General features: G+C 38.0%; 1 protein-coding gene across 8 annotated transcripts in view; it reads left to right on the top strand.

Annotated features, from left to right (window-relative positions):
- The first annotated feature begins 1493 nt into the window (after window positions 1-1493).
- LOC141402651 (uncharacterized) overlaps window positions 1494-13362 on the top strand; it is a 61399-nt gene continuing 49530 nt past the window's right edge. Inside the window, exon 1 of one of the 8 annotated variants that reach the window (XM_073984375.1) lies at window positions 1494-1789. The gene's annotated coding sequence lies outside the window, so the exon portion shown is untranslated. Of the gene's footprint in view, window positions 2004-2054; window positions 2418-13362 lie in introns of those variants that run through there. The other 7 variants (XM_073984369.1, XM_073984349.1, XM_073984413.1 and 4 more) reach the window with 7 other exon arrangements.

Raw genomic sequence — 13362 nt, forward strand, 5'->3', positions numbered from 1 at the left:
GTGTTTCGGTCGCGAATTTTGTGTTTTAAATGTGATTTGGGACTCAACGTATTTGGGTAATGCGGACGCTCTGAGAGCGTTGTTTTGGTAGGTTGGTGAAATATTTGTGTACGTCCCGTCGTTATTTAGGTTTAGCAGTGATAAAAGAATAATAAAGAAAAGGGCAACCCAGTTCGAAATTTCCTCGGCCTTCTTTATTCTTTTATTTTTATATCTTTGTGTTTATTTCAGCTCTAGTCCATATTTTGTTGTATTCAAGTATTTGAATAACAACAAAATGTTTTACAGTGGATATGAAATTGATTAGTTGCGGGCGGAGGGTGGGGAATACTATAGTTTCAGTTGTCACCAAACAACTTCATCAGTTCCCTTTTCCGCCGACTCTGTATCGATAAACAGGTCAATAAGCCCATCCAGCAAATTAAACAAAATGAGAAAATTGCTGTATGGCCCTAAAGCTGATTACCCTACAATTTGAGTCGAACTAAAGAATTTCATATCCACCACTGTTTTTATGTCGTCTTTGCTTTGCAAAGAATGCGAACATATGAGTGTTGCTTCAATAAGCGGAGGGTAAAACAACGAGAAAGTTGTTGTTTTTGCATTACGCATTGATCAACAAGGCCGTGCTGATGCCTATTATTGTTGTTGGCGTTTTTTTATTGTTGGACTGCAGAATTTTACATCTTTGTGTTTATTTCAGCTCTAGTCCATATTTTGTTGTATTCAAGTATTTGAATAACAACAAAATGTTTTACAGTGGATATGAAATTGATTAGTTGCGGGCGGAGGGTGGGGAATACTATAGTTTCAGTTGTCACCAAACAACTTCATCAGTTCCCTTTTCCGCCGACTCTGTATCGATAAACAGGTCAATAAGCCCATCCAGCAAATTAAACAAAATGAGAAAATTGCTGTATGGCCCTAAAGCTGATTACCCTACAATTTGAGTCGAACTAAAGAATTTCATATCCACCACTGTTTTTATGTCGTCTTTGCTTTGCAAAGAATGTGAACATATGAGTGTTGCTTCAATAAGCGGAGGGTAAAACAACGAGAAAGTTGTTGTTTTTGCATTACGCATTGATCAACAAGGCCGTGCTGATGCCTATTATTGTTGTTGGCGTTTTTTGATGAAGTTGTTTGGTGACAACTGAAACTATAGTATTCCCCACCCTCCGCCCGCAACTAATCAATTTCATATCCACTGTAAAACATTTTGTTGTTATTCAAATACTTGAATACAACAAAATATGGACTAGAGCTGAAATAAACACAAAGATGTAAAATTCTGCAGTCCAACAATAAAAAAAAAAAAAAAAAAAAAACGCCAACAACTTTTATTTTTATTATGTCAAAAATGAAGCAGGAAAGCAAGGCAATGAGGCAGAGCAGCTTATGTACGCAGGCCTTTAAAGTGAGATGATTTCCACTTTGTCTGCTTCATTTCCATATCCGCATTCAAAGTGAAATGATGACAACTAGGCAGCATTGCCAAAGTCGTTTGTGTGGGGTATGTTCAGTCCGTGTTCTTCAGTCTGACAAAGTTTTTACAATTTTTCACATACTCAAAACATAGACATCAAAAAATTTTAAATTTGTAATAGAAAAACTCGAAATAATTAGTTGAAAAACGGATAAAAATATTAACCACAATGTTTGATCTGCTTAGCAAATGAAATTCGTTGTAAAAATCGATGAATTTTCAATGAAAATCTAAAATTTAATAGTTTTTCTTAAACGAAGAAGAAAAAAACAAGCAATGAAAAAATCTATAATCTACAATACGGTAATAAAATAGATGAAAAGTGCCAAATTAATAAAAGAAAATTATAAATTAACAAATACGAACAGATTCCCACGAGTTTGGAATGTGTAAAATTGAACAAAAGTTATTAATTTATTAAAACTAATTTGAATTATTTTCAAATTAATTAACTAGTCGATGAAAAAACCAAATCTGTGAGTGTGAGAGTAGTGTAGCAAGCAGCAAAGGCAAAAATGTTCGTGTTTTTTCTTTGGTTGGTTCGAATGTTTTTTTTTTTTGCTTCGTTGTTGTTGTCTCGTCGTTTGCTCTCTATACTCAGTCTCGTATTACTTCATTCATGCTGTGTTTTTTCTTTCTTTTTTGGTCTCTTTTGCGCGATGATTGTTGTGTCCTTTGTGTGAGTCTGTTGTGTATTGTGTTAACTCCCCTCTGCGTTGCGTTCTCCTTAACAGTTGTGTGTTGTTATTGTGTTGTTTTTGGTCAAAGAATGAAGTGACAAGTGCTAATTGAGGGGCAATGTGGCGCCTTGCTGTGAAAATTAAAGGTTAAGGCCCTATTTGGTGGTTTTTATGAATTTTGAATGCAAATAAAAATGTGTTAATGAAAAATTGATAAACAAATAATTGTATTTAAAACTTTTTGATACTTGGTGAGTTTTTGGTTCTTAATTTTGTAATAATAATGAATGAATTCTCTTTCACTGTCAAATTTACTTTGATTTGTAGATTTGCGAAAAAAGTCTGGGAACAAATTTCCTTTACCGATCCTTCGCGGAAAAAATACAAAAATTTCCTTTAAATCGCAAGTTTTCTTAAGTAGCCGGACTTCAGCCGGGGATTTTTTAATGCTTTCTCCTATGGACAACAAAACTTTTTTAAATCATAAATTTTTTCCAATTAAACAAGGGAATTTTCGGAACTGTAGAGGCATATATCTTGGGAAGTATACATTTCCGCAGCAAAAGAAATGCATCGTTGGAATCGGCATGAAAAGCACTATCAGTGGCATATTTTTTTCATAATTTTCTGCGGTTGGTCGGTAAAGGAAATTTAATTAAATCTGTACTAACTTTGTTATGAATTAATTGAAGTTAGGTGAAAGAAAGCCGTCAATCGGGCGGAGACTTGAAACCATGGAGGGATAAAAACACGACGCAGCGTCGTCGTTTAGTGGCATCTCGCGGATTGGCCTGAAAATTGTACCATAGCCAGTACTGGGGACCCTGATCACAACGTTATATAACTCTCCCGGGGAAGTCCTTACTTCCCGTGATATGGATGCTGACATTTCGCAAAAGTCTTATTTTAACATCGTTACATTGTTTGTGGGCACCTGTCAGATAAGGCTGAAATTTTTACCATAGGTAGTCCTTGAGACCCTAATCTCTACGATATATAGGTTTCCCGGTGAAGTCCATACATCCCGAGATATGGGTCTTGACATTTTACTTCGGAAATATGGTTATAGTTTTAAAGCCAATGGAGAGTCTTTAAGACTTTCTCCTATAGACAGGTGCAAACGTCGGCTACGCGAACAAAATTTTCTTTAGAATTGTAAGTTTTTATTAAGTAGCTGGTCTTCGGCCGGGGGTTTTTTTTAAACTTACTTAAAAGGTCTACAAGGTGATGACAAAGACTCAAAGCTAAGTCCTCGACCAAGGCTAAGACAAAAAAGACGAATGCAACACCTAAATTCTATGAAACGGTTGGCTTTTTAGCTGACTCACTTTTCAGCTGGTGGGCAAATAGAAACCAGCCGACAAATGCGCAAATGCTAGCAGATGGAGCAATTATGTGTCTCCGGCGGAATCTACTACTTTAACGGCCACTAGTCCACAGTCTAACAACAGTGATTGTCTGAGAAACACCAGCTTGCTGCGAAGAGGTTGACACTGTCATAGCCGTTCCATTCATCTGTGATGATGAAGTTTGGTGAGAAATCACTACGGAACAGACCAAAATCCCAGTGCATTTAAGCAGCAACCTGTGGTACGTCTGCGAAAGAGAGCAAAGTCAGTGGGAAACGGAGTTCTTCACAGGAACCTTGCCCGTCCAATGCGAAGCATAATGACAAAGCACTGCACAAAAGGATCCAAGGTTATGTGTAATGTATTTCCTTATCAAGGGAGGCAATAATCTGACGTCCGTACTGTTGCCCATGTGGGATGACAACCTCAGAAGAACATCGGTCTTCTGGGTAGGTCGTCGGAATTCTTGCAAACTCTCTCAACCTCAGATAGCCTATCCAACGTCGGTTGTTCCCGAATAATTCGATGGTTGGGATAATTGACAAGGTTAATCCAATGTGTGTATCAGTTGTAGGCATTGGTTGTTTATCAAGGGTCATCTCAGGGACAAACTCATCTCACACGCTGTGGATCGGAGCATCGTATGGCTCGACCAGTCAGAACTGTACAAAGGAGCCAAAGTCATTAACTGCGAGAATAGGGAACCGATGGATTTCCTAATGTAGGGAAGGGAGTAATCTGACGGTCGTACCTGTTGCTGAGACCGCGTGTAGTATGACATCAGTATCGGTGCCTCCTCATTCAATGGAGCTGGACAGTAAACAGAAGTTCGTGGAGAGGCAGAATGTCGGTTGTCTGATGGGAAATTGGGGGATTCTATTTTTTTTCAGGAGAACGACCGACTTGCCACAAATTTTCCGATAATACTGGAGAAAATTTAAGGATACTTACTTACTTAGCTGACCTATTACAGAACATTTGTTCTATAGGCCGAACTAAGAAAAGATCTCCATTTCTCTCTGTCGATTGCTTCTCTTTCTGGAATACCGCGCCTTGTCATCTCTTCATCCACTTGTTTGCGCCATCTATTCTTTGGCCTGCCAGTTCTGCGTGCACCACCAATCGGCTCATATTTATACGCCTTTTTAGCGGGTTCATCAGCGCTCATTCTTATGAAAATGTAAGGACATTCTTTCGAATCACCCCGAATCACCACATGAGCTTTGTGTAGAATTCTTGCAAACACTCTCAACCTCAGATATCGACATAGCCTAGCCCATGACGTTTGTTCTCGAATGATTTGAGCGTTGCGAAAATTGACAAGGCTGATCCAATGGTAAGAGTTTTTCTGTCGATAGCAAACCTAGGTTTTCTAAATTAAAAAGTCTTCTCATAGCGTCTCTCCACCTAAAAAAGGAAATTTAAAAAAAAAATCGTCTTTAGATAAAAGAGCTTCTAAAGAAGTATTCTATATACATACAAAAATTACCCAATGTTGTGTGGGATGACTCTCATTGTAATACCAAAGTATGTGGAAAGTCATCATCACTTTAATTTGACGGTTCACTGGAATGCTGGAAAGGCATCTTGTTGACAGCTCTGGATACTGTTAAACGTACATATACCGGAACACTAACATTGTGTAGAATTGGATATACAACTGCAACATCAGTGCTGGCGGCAATGGACATATGTATACACTTGGTTGCCCACTTTTCAGATTAACGATCTTATTTTATCGAATGGAACAAATTTCTTTTAGAGGCACCTGGCGGAAAAATCGGTATTTTCCCCACACATAGCCCATTCTATTCTGATTCCAACGATGTATAATTTTTGTCCCGGAAATTTATACTTCTCGAGATATAGGAATCGAAAGTTCCGGAAAATCCCTATGTTAGACTTAAGTTAAACATATTTACTAAACTCGTTTCGTATGAAAATTTTATTATTACTGGTAAGTCTCGTCTCCCCCAACACAGGAATACAATTATATGGGGGAAGTCCACATAGGTCACTGAAATTGTTTTTTTGTTTTTTTTTTTTCAATTTTTTCTCTAAATATCCGGCCTTTGGCCGGGGATTTAAGACTTTCTCCTATGGACAGGTGCAAATCTGGGGAACGGAAACAAAATTTTTTCCTAAATTTTCAGTTTTTTCTCTAAATAGCCGGCCTTCGGCCGGGGATTTAAGTCTTTCTCCTTTGGACAGGTGCAATCCTCGTGAACCGGAACAAAATTTTCCTCTACATTTTACGTTTTTTTTTTTTTCAAATAACCGGCCTTCGGCCGGGGAAACAATTTTTTTTAAATTTACCTCGGGTAGCATGGACTTCCCCATATATATTATTTACTGTTGTGTTCGGAGAGACAAGACTTACCTGTAATTTTAATTTTGAGTTTAATAAATGCGTTTTAACAAAATTTTAACACGAATTGAGTTTAATAAATGTGTTTAACTTAAGTCCAACTTGGGGTTTTGGTGGAACTTTCGAGGCCTATATCTCGGGAAGTATACATTTCCGTGACAAAAGTTATACACCGTTGGAATCAGAATAGAAAGGACTGCCTATGGTGCAAATATTGTCTTCCTACCTTAGGTGCCTCTAAAGGAAATTTAAGCCGGAAAATTTTCATGCTTCCCCCGGAAAATTTTCGCTGTGATCAGAATAACAAAAACATATAACAATTTCAATCCCATTCGAGGATTGTTGTTGTTTTAACAGTGTTTATTATTTCCCAATAAGAATACTGGCGACTGCAATATCCCGAGCGAATGTACATGTATTACATTTGGGGAATAATCATAAGTAACATTATCCCGATAAGTTTAGAATCCTCCCGGAAAACTATGTATCGCTTTGTTAAGAATAACAAAGACTACATGTGGTTAGAATTTCAGCCCAAACCACATTTAAGACAAAAAATCATTTGTCCTCATTTCAAATAGGGCCCCTTGCTGCTTTAATACGCCTTCAACAACTACCCTTTTGAATTTTTGCTCTCGGTATTCATGTCGCTTTGTTGGGGGGTTTTGTGTCACAGTTCTCTATAACAACAAAAACAACTGTATTTCATTTTACTTTCATTGTTGTTGTCATTGTTATGTTTTCTGTGCTATGTTTTTATTTCAGTGCTTTTGTTGTTATTGTTATTGTACCAATAAGAAAAGATTCATCAGAGCATTAAAACAGTCAGTATAGCACACATATTAGAGAAGAAGAAGAACAAGCACAGCAGCATAAACATCAGCATCCAAGCTGTCATTCTGTAGTATATGAACCCATATGAACCCGACGCGTCTGCTCAAAGTCGGAAGTTTTTTCCGACGCGTCTGACCGACTTCGGTCCGAACTCTGTCCGACTACTCTGACGAACTTTTTCCCGTTCTCTCTCTCCCTCTCTGAAGGGAATTTTTCTATTTTCCCTTGTGCTTCTTTGGCAAAACTAAGTGTAAATAAGCAGAGAGAAAAGAATTGTACATGTTTCGCTCGCACATTGTAAATGTGTAATTGTTGATGTGCGGCGTTGATGCAGTACAAACGAAAAATTGAGTGCTCGGGTTTTAATTTCTGTATCGGAGAACAAATTTGGTTTATTTTTGTTATGCGTGCTGATGCATGATAGTGCTTAAATGTTATTCATAGTGACCGGTTGCATACATATTTCTTTATTTTTATGAACTTAATGAAAGTAAAGATTTTCTTCGTCAAACTTCAACACTATTCCGTGGAAAGTCATATGTTTTATATTTGTACATGGCCAAAGTTAAGTTTCTTAACACTTTTATGTGTATCAAAATTTTTTGCATGTGAAGACATGTATTTTTTCATATGTATACTAATAACAATTGTTTTACATATTTCACAGATCGTGTTGACGAATTTATTTTTCTCCACAGTTTGTTTTTCCATTTAACACAGCAAAATATAATATTAAAACCTTTAATATGTTTATAGTAGATAAACTTTCATCGGATTGGGATATTTCATGAACTTACTGTTTATTTTCAACATCTTTTAATAATAATGATGGTAAATAAATCAGAATTTCATACGATAGTTCATCTGACTTCGCAAACACTTTCGAATTTCATAAGATTTTACTTCCGAATTCGGACCGATATCTGTCCGAAAGTCGGTAAATAAATCAGAAATTTATCCGATAGTTCATCAGAGTTCGGACCGAATTCGGTCCGAAAGTCGGCTAAAACATCCGATTTTCATCCGAATTTCGGTCAGAGAACACGTCAACCACGCCATATGACTTTCGGTCAGAGTTCGGACCGAATTCGGATCCGAACTCGGACGTTTTATCCGACTTTCGGACCGAATTCGGTCCGAACTCTGATGTTTCTTCCGATTTTGGTTTGCTGGGAAGTTACCAATCACTATCCCACTTTCCACCCCCCACCATCATCCTCATCATTACCTACTACTCAACTTGTACTCATGCTCTTTGGAGTGTCTTCTGCGTAGTGTCCGATGTCGTCGTAGTAGTCATCTTTAAATTCTTCAGCTGCTTCTTGACACACAACAATGAAAAGTGACAATCCCATTCTGATAATTGTTGTCCTATCCATGGATGATGTGTTGATAATTGTTCTTGTTGTTGTTGTCATCGTTGTCTTTTGTTTCATTTAGTTTTGGAGATTTACTTATTTTTTTCGTCAACCAACAGTTGCATCGCATCCACCATAATATGTGTTTTATTGGATAAATTTTGAATGTTGTGACTGGGGAATGAATGAATCACTTGAAGTAAATGGAGGTTCTTCAATTTCAATGTTTCGAAATGAAGTTCGGTATAATCCATGGCGCAATAAAACGCATTTTACATTTGTCAACCGACAGTTGTCAGCCGACCTTTTAAATAACGTTTTTATTAAACACAGTAATAACGAAACTTCTGAAATATCGTTATTTTTGAAAATCCGTAGGCTAAGTCTACATACTTATGACCTAAAGTCAATTTCCAATTTAGTTGCCTTGAAATAAGGCTTTACGAGATTGCGGACGGAAATACGTGGGCCATTAACGCTTAAATTTCTCCGAAGAAATCGTATATTTAGGCAAAAATCTTTGATATTTAAAGCACGAGGGTTGCCGTGGGCGTGAATTCAATTGAAATTTATGTCTGTGCTGTACTTTGTATGAGGGCCAAAGTGGAATTTTCAGGCTTATGAGCCTCCATTTTTTTATACCCTCAGCATTTATGCTAACGAGGGTATATACACTTTCATACGGGCAAAATGTGCCTCATCGCAATAATGGTTTTAGACCCCAAGTATGTTTATATGAAATGTGTTTCAGACAATTTGGAGTTGATTTAGCCATGTCCGTCCGTCTGTCTGGCTGGCTGGAGCGCACGATAACTCTCGAACGAATCAACCGATTCGGTCCAAAATTTGGCTTTCGTAATATTTTGTCCAAACTTAGTTTAAGTACCTCCCCCACAAAAGTTCGAAATTTTTGGGAAAATTTGTGCGCACGATAACTCTTGAAGGAAGTAACCGATTTGATCCATACTTTGGACATCGTGAAATTTCTACCAGACTTAGATGAGGTTGGACTCAATCGGTCCACTCCTTCGGGTACCTCACACACAAAATTTCGTAAAAGTTCAGTTTAGGACCTGCTCTCGAATCGCTTTGATTTTTGTTGTAACAACTTGTATTCACGGTACAATTTTCATCAAGGGCAAGTCCATATTTCTTGAGAAAATAGCCTGAAAGGTACAAAAAACCCTTATGACACCGTGTGTAGAAGTTGGAGAACAATATAACTCTCGAACTTTTTATTATCATTGTAAAATACCTATTGTAACCATGTAAAATATCCCATTATTTTCAATCGCGCGCACAGGTACCTCCCCCACAAAAGTTCAAAAATGTTCGGAAAAATTGTGCGCACGATAATTCTTGATGGGAGTGACCGATTTGGTCCATACTTTACACATCCTAATATATCTACCAGATATAGATCAGGTTCGAATATGGACTATATTTGTCCACTCTTTCGGTTACCTCCCACACAAAATTTTGTATAAATTCACGGGGGCAAGTCCATACTTCTTGAGAAAACAGCCCGAATGTTGTAAAAAACCCCGATGACACCAATATGTAGTGGCTGGAGAGCTCGAACCGAATATCGCGTTCGTCCACACTTTGGATATTGTAATATTTCTTCGAATATTATATGTAATTCGAAGATGGTGCTTATAGGTCCACTCCTTTTTTTACATTCCCAATAAATGTTCTGTCCAATCCTTGGGGTACCACCCACACAAATGTTCAACATTTTTGTTTGGATAAGGGTCTGTTCGGGGATCCTTTGGACATTATTACCGAAGGTTTTCATAGTGGCCCTGTTTTCAGCGATGCTATTTTTTCGTAAGTTAGTATGGTAAAAAAGCCCTATATATCGATATCCCGCCAAATTTTAACCTTTAATCCTATCCATATTTTTGAGGGCTCATACGCCCAACATTTTGAAAACCCCTCAAAATACATACGTTTTTTTTTGGGAAAAAAAGTATTTCAATCCATAGAGGCTGAGGGCATATCTCTGTCGGCAAAGCCGACTGATACTTTTTTACTTGTTCTTTTATCAAAACCGTTTGAAAGGTCATGGAAGCAAGTAGACGGGATTCGGCCAAGAATTTAACACTTTTTTCTTTGTACAGGTGCAACAATTGACAACCCAGCAAAATGTTCGATGCCAAAGATGCTATTCAAGAATGGGTGCAAGTGAAATGGAATGTCATTTTTTCAGCATCTTCACTCATTCTTTTTACAAGAGCGTGACCCTCTAAAGATGCAATTCATTTTCAAATCCTAAGCATGTCATCTTTACTAACTCGATGGAATGGCATCTTCAACAATTCTTTGGAATGGCATCTATACCAATCCTTTGGCATGCCATCTTAACCAATTCCGAAGAATAACATTTTCACTAATCTTTGGCATGTCATTTTCACCAACCCTTTGGCATGTAATTTTCACGTCTTGTTCGGAAAATGGAAAATGCTGTATTGAAAAATGATTTTATTTTTTTATTTTATTAATTCAAAGGAGTTAATGAAATAACTATAATTTATTTATCATAATAAAGTTTACATCTATATTTGCAGTTTGTTCTCGTTGTTGTAACAGTAGTTAATCTGTTTGTATTCTCATTTTTCTGCTTAATCTGACTCTTGGTCTATCAGTCGTAAGAATGTGACTATTTCGCTATTTATATGGTTTGTAACCACAAAGCTGCAAACTTAAGTTTCTCAGCAGGATTGGTAGGGCAATTGAAAAGGAGCAGTGTGTTGTGGGGGCCTGTGCTGTATGCTGGGCAGATGTTTTCCACGGTGTCATCAGTACTTGCCCTATAGGAATTTTGACGGCTGCACCATCCCGAGCGTATTGACCCAAAACTACTTTGGTTTGTCCTGACAGCTGGCGCTTCTCAGCTACGATAGATGGTGGATGTTCTCCAAGGACCACATTCACACGATAACTGTTTAGTGCATCTGCGACTGCATTCGTGTGAATGCTACTTAAACCTGGTTGAAAGGCTTGTTGATCGAGGTTCTCTCTTGTAACGTTAGACTGCTGCCTGGGCCTGTGGTCTGAATTCTGCTATCATCGACCATGACATTCAACTCTATTGTTCCCAACTCGGCCGCCCAGGTAGTGAACAGAGAAGCCGTAGATTTATTGGCTGGTATTTGCATATTCCTCGCGTGGAAAAAATGGTAAGATCAGACAAAAAGGAGCTCAGTCTTTCACAAATGTCGTCAGGGAAGGCACCTGACGCCAAGATAGTACAATCATCCGCATACGTTACGTTCTCAATGCCGTCTGCAGCGTTTGGAATTCAGAAGAGGTTTTCTTCACTCTACGGGTCTTGGACTTCTTGATCCTAAATTCTACGTACTACTGTCATCCACACTTAAAATTTATTATCCAACGTTTCAAACTTGGACAGTGCGTAGTCTGCTCGATGACATCAAACAACGAGGGTGCTTGACAATATCAAAGGGCTTTGCTAAATCAAGTGTCACTATCACTGTTCTATCGCACAGCTTGCTCTGAGTGAGTCTTCGGCTAATATGGAGATGGCCTTCAGCGCAGTTGTTGTGCTGCTTATGGATATCCTATGCTATTGATCGGCAACTCGAAAGTTATTTCTAATGGTGGAAGAACTAAAGCCACAAGGGTCCTTGCTACAGGCGACAAAATCGGCCTGTAAGATTCAACTTTGCTGGCATCCTTTTCGGGCTTCAGTAGCTGGCCTATTTTCCAGACTTCGGGAACGATGTGTTTGGCAAGCGACAGGTTGTAAATTTAAGTGAGAAACTTGACTTCCGGCTGTCCCAGCTGTGGCAGTCTAAACACCGCCGCTGCACCGCAACAGAGTTTACTTCGTCCACTCTCAGCCACTGATTTTGTTTCATCTTACAAAAGCTTTTCTATTATCTTCTCATCACCAGTTCAGATTTCGACATGGACTCCAACAGCACTCCTTTAAGAATTTCTAGTTCGTGAACCTACATTTAACTTGTAATTTTATAACAAAATTTTTGGAAATGTATACTCTTTTGTTTTGATGTCGCTACATGTAGGGATGTACAAATCGACTTGTTTTTTTTTTTTGTAGTGATCTGTAAAAATGATTCAAATGCTGATAAAAAGATCGGATCTTTCACGACTTCCTTTGCATGGGTTTAAATGCTAATGAAAAGATCGGATCTTTCACGACTTCATTTGAACCAATGCAAAAGATCCAGTGAAATCATGGCATCTCATGGAACCACTTCCATAAAATTTTGCTGGGAACGTACGTAAATTTATTCTCCGTATTGCCCACGTTAAAATAGTAAAATGTGAAGTCCCTTAACCGTGAGGTATGGACTTGGCCTCGGGAAAACTATATATCGCTGTTTTCAGGATTGTGAGGACTACCTATGATAAAAATTGCAAACCGATACATTAGGGTGGGGCGATTTGAACACCACCACGGGCGCCTGGATTTTCTGATTATTGGGATTGTACTGAGCAAAAAAGTCCACTAGACCATATGTCTACGGTGATAATCGAGCCCCCGGATTTTGACCTGAAGTTTTTTTTTCAAGGTTTTTTGGATATTTAGGCATATATGTAACAGCCAAACCACTGAGATTTTCGATTCAACACAAAGACAAAAATTGTAGCCAAGACAATAATTAAGAACTCTCTAGTACATAGCAAAAGCATTGGAACGCACACTTTTCGGAAAATATCGGTAAATTACACTGTGCTAAAAAAATTTGACTCAAAGTCAGTGGGTGGAAATTTCCTTTTGGAGATGAAAGCCCTTGGTGAGTGTACTAAGAACGCAAAAGGAAATTTTCAGAATAGGTAAAGTTTCTGAGATATAGTTTGGAAAAAATATCCTTGAAAAAAATTTCAAGTCAAAATCCGGGGGCTTGATTTTCAGCGTAGACATAGTGGACTTTTTTGATCAGTACAATCCCAAGAATCAGAAACTCCAGGCGCCCACTATCACTTTTTTCCTTCCATACAAATCGCCCCGGCCTAGTGCACATAAACAACATAATGGTGATAAATTACAAAATTTTCGAAAAGTATAGACCCATATCCCTGAAAGTTTGGGGTTCCTCCTGGAAAACTATATATCATTGTGGTCAGAATATCAGAGACAAAAATTTCAACTCTATCCAAATAGCGCCACTAAACGAAATTTAAGCCAATTTTTCTTTCAGGGTATTTTTTCGATTTCAGTTTTCAGATATTTTTATACCCTCCACCATAGTATGGAGGGTATATTATGTTTGTTTTTACATTTGTAGTGCATTGA

This window comes from Musca autumnalis, unplaced genomic scaffold (genome assembly GCF_047663935.1).
Source record: "Musca autumnalis isolate F117 unplaced genomic scaffold, ASM4766393v1 scaffold_1, whole genome shotgun sequence".
NCBI lineage: Eukaryota > Metazoa > Arthropoda > Insecta > Diptera > Muscidae > Musca > Musca autumnalis.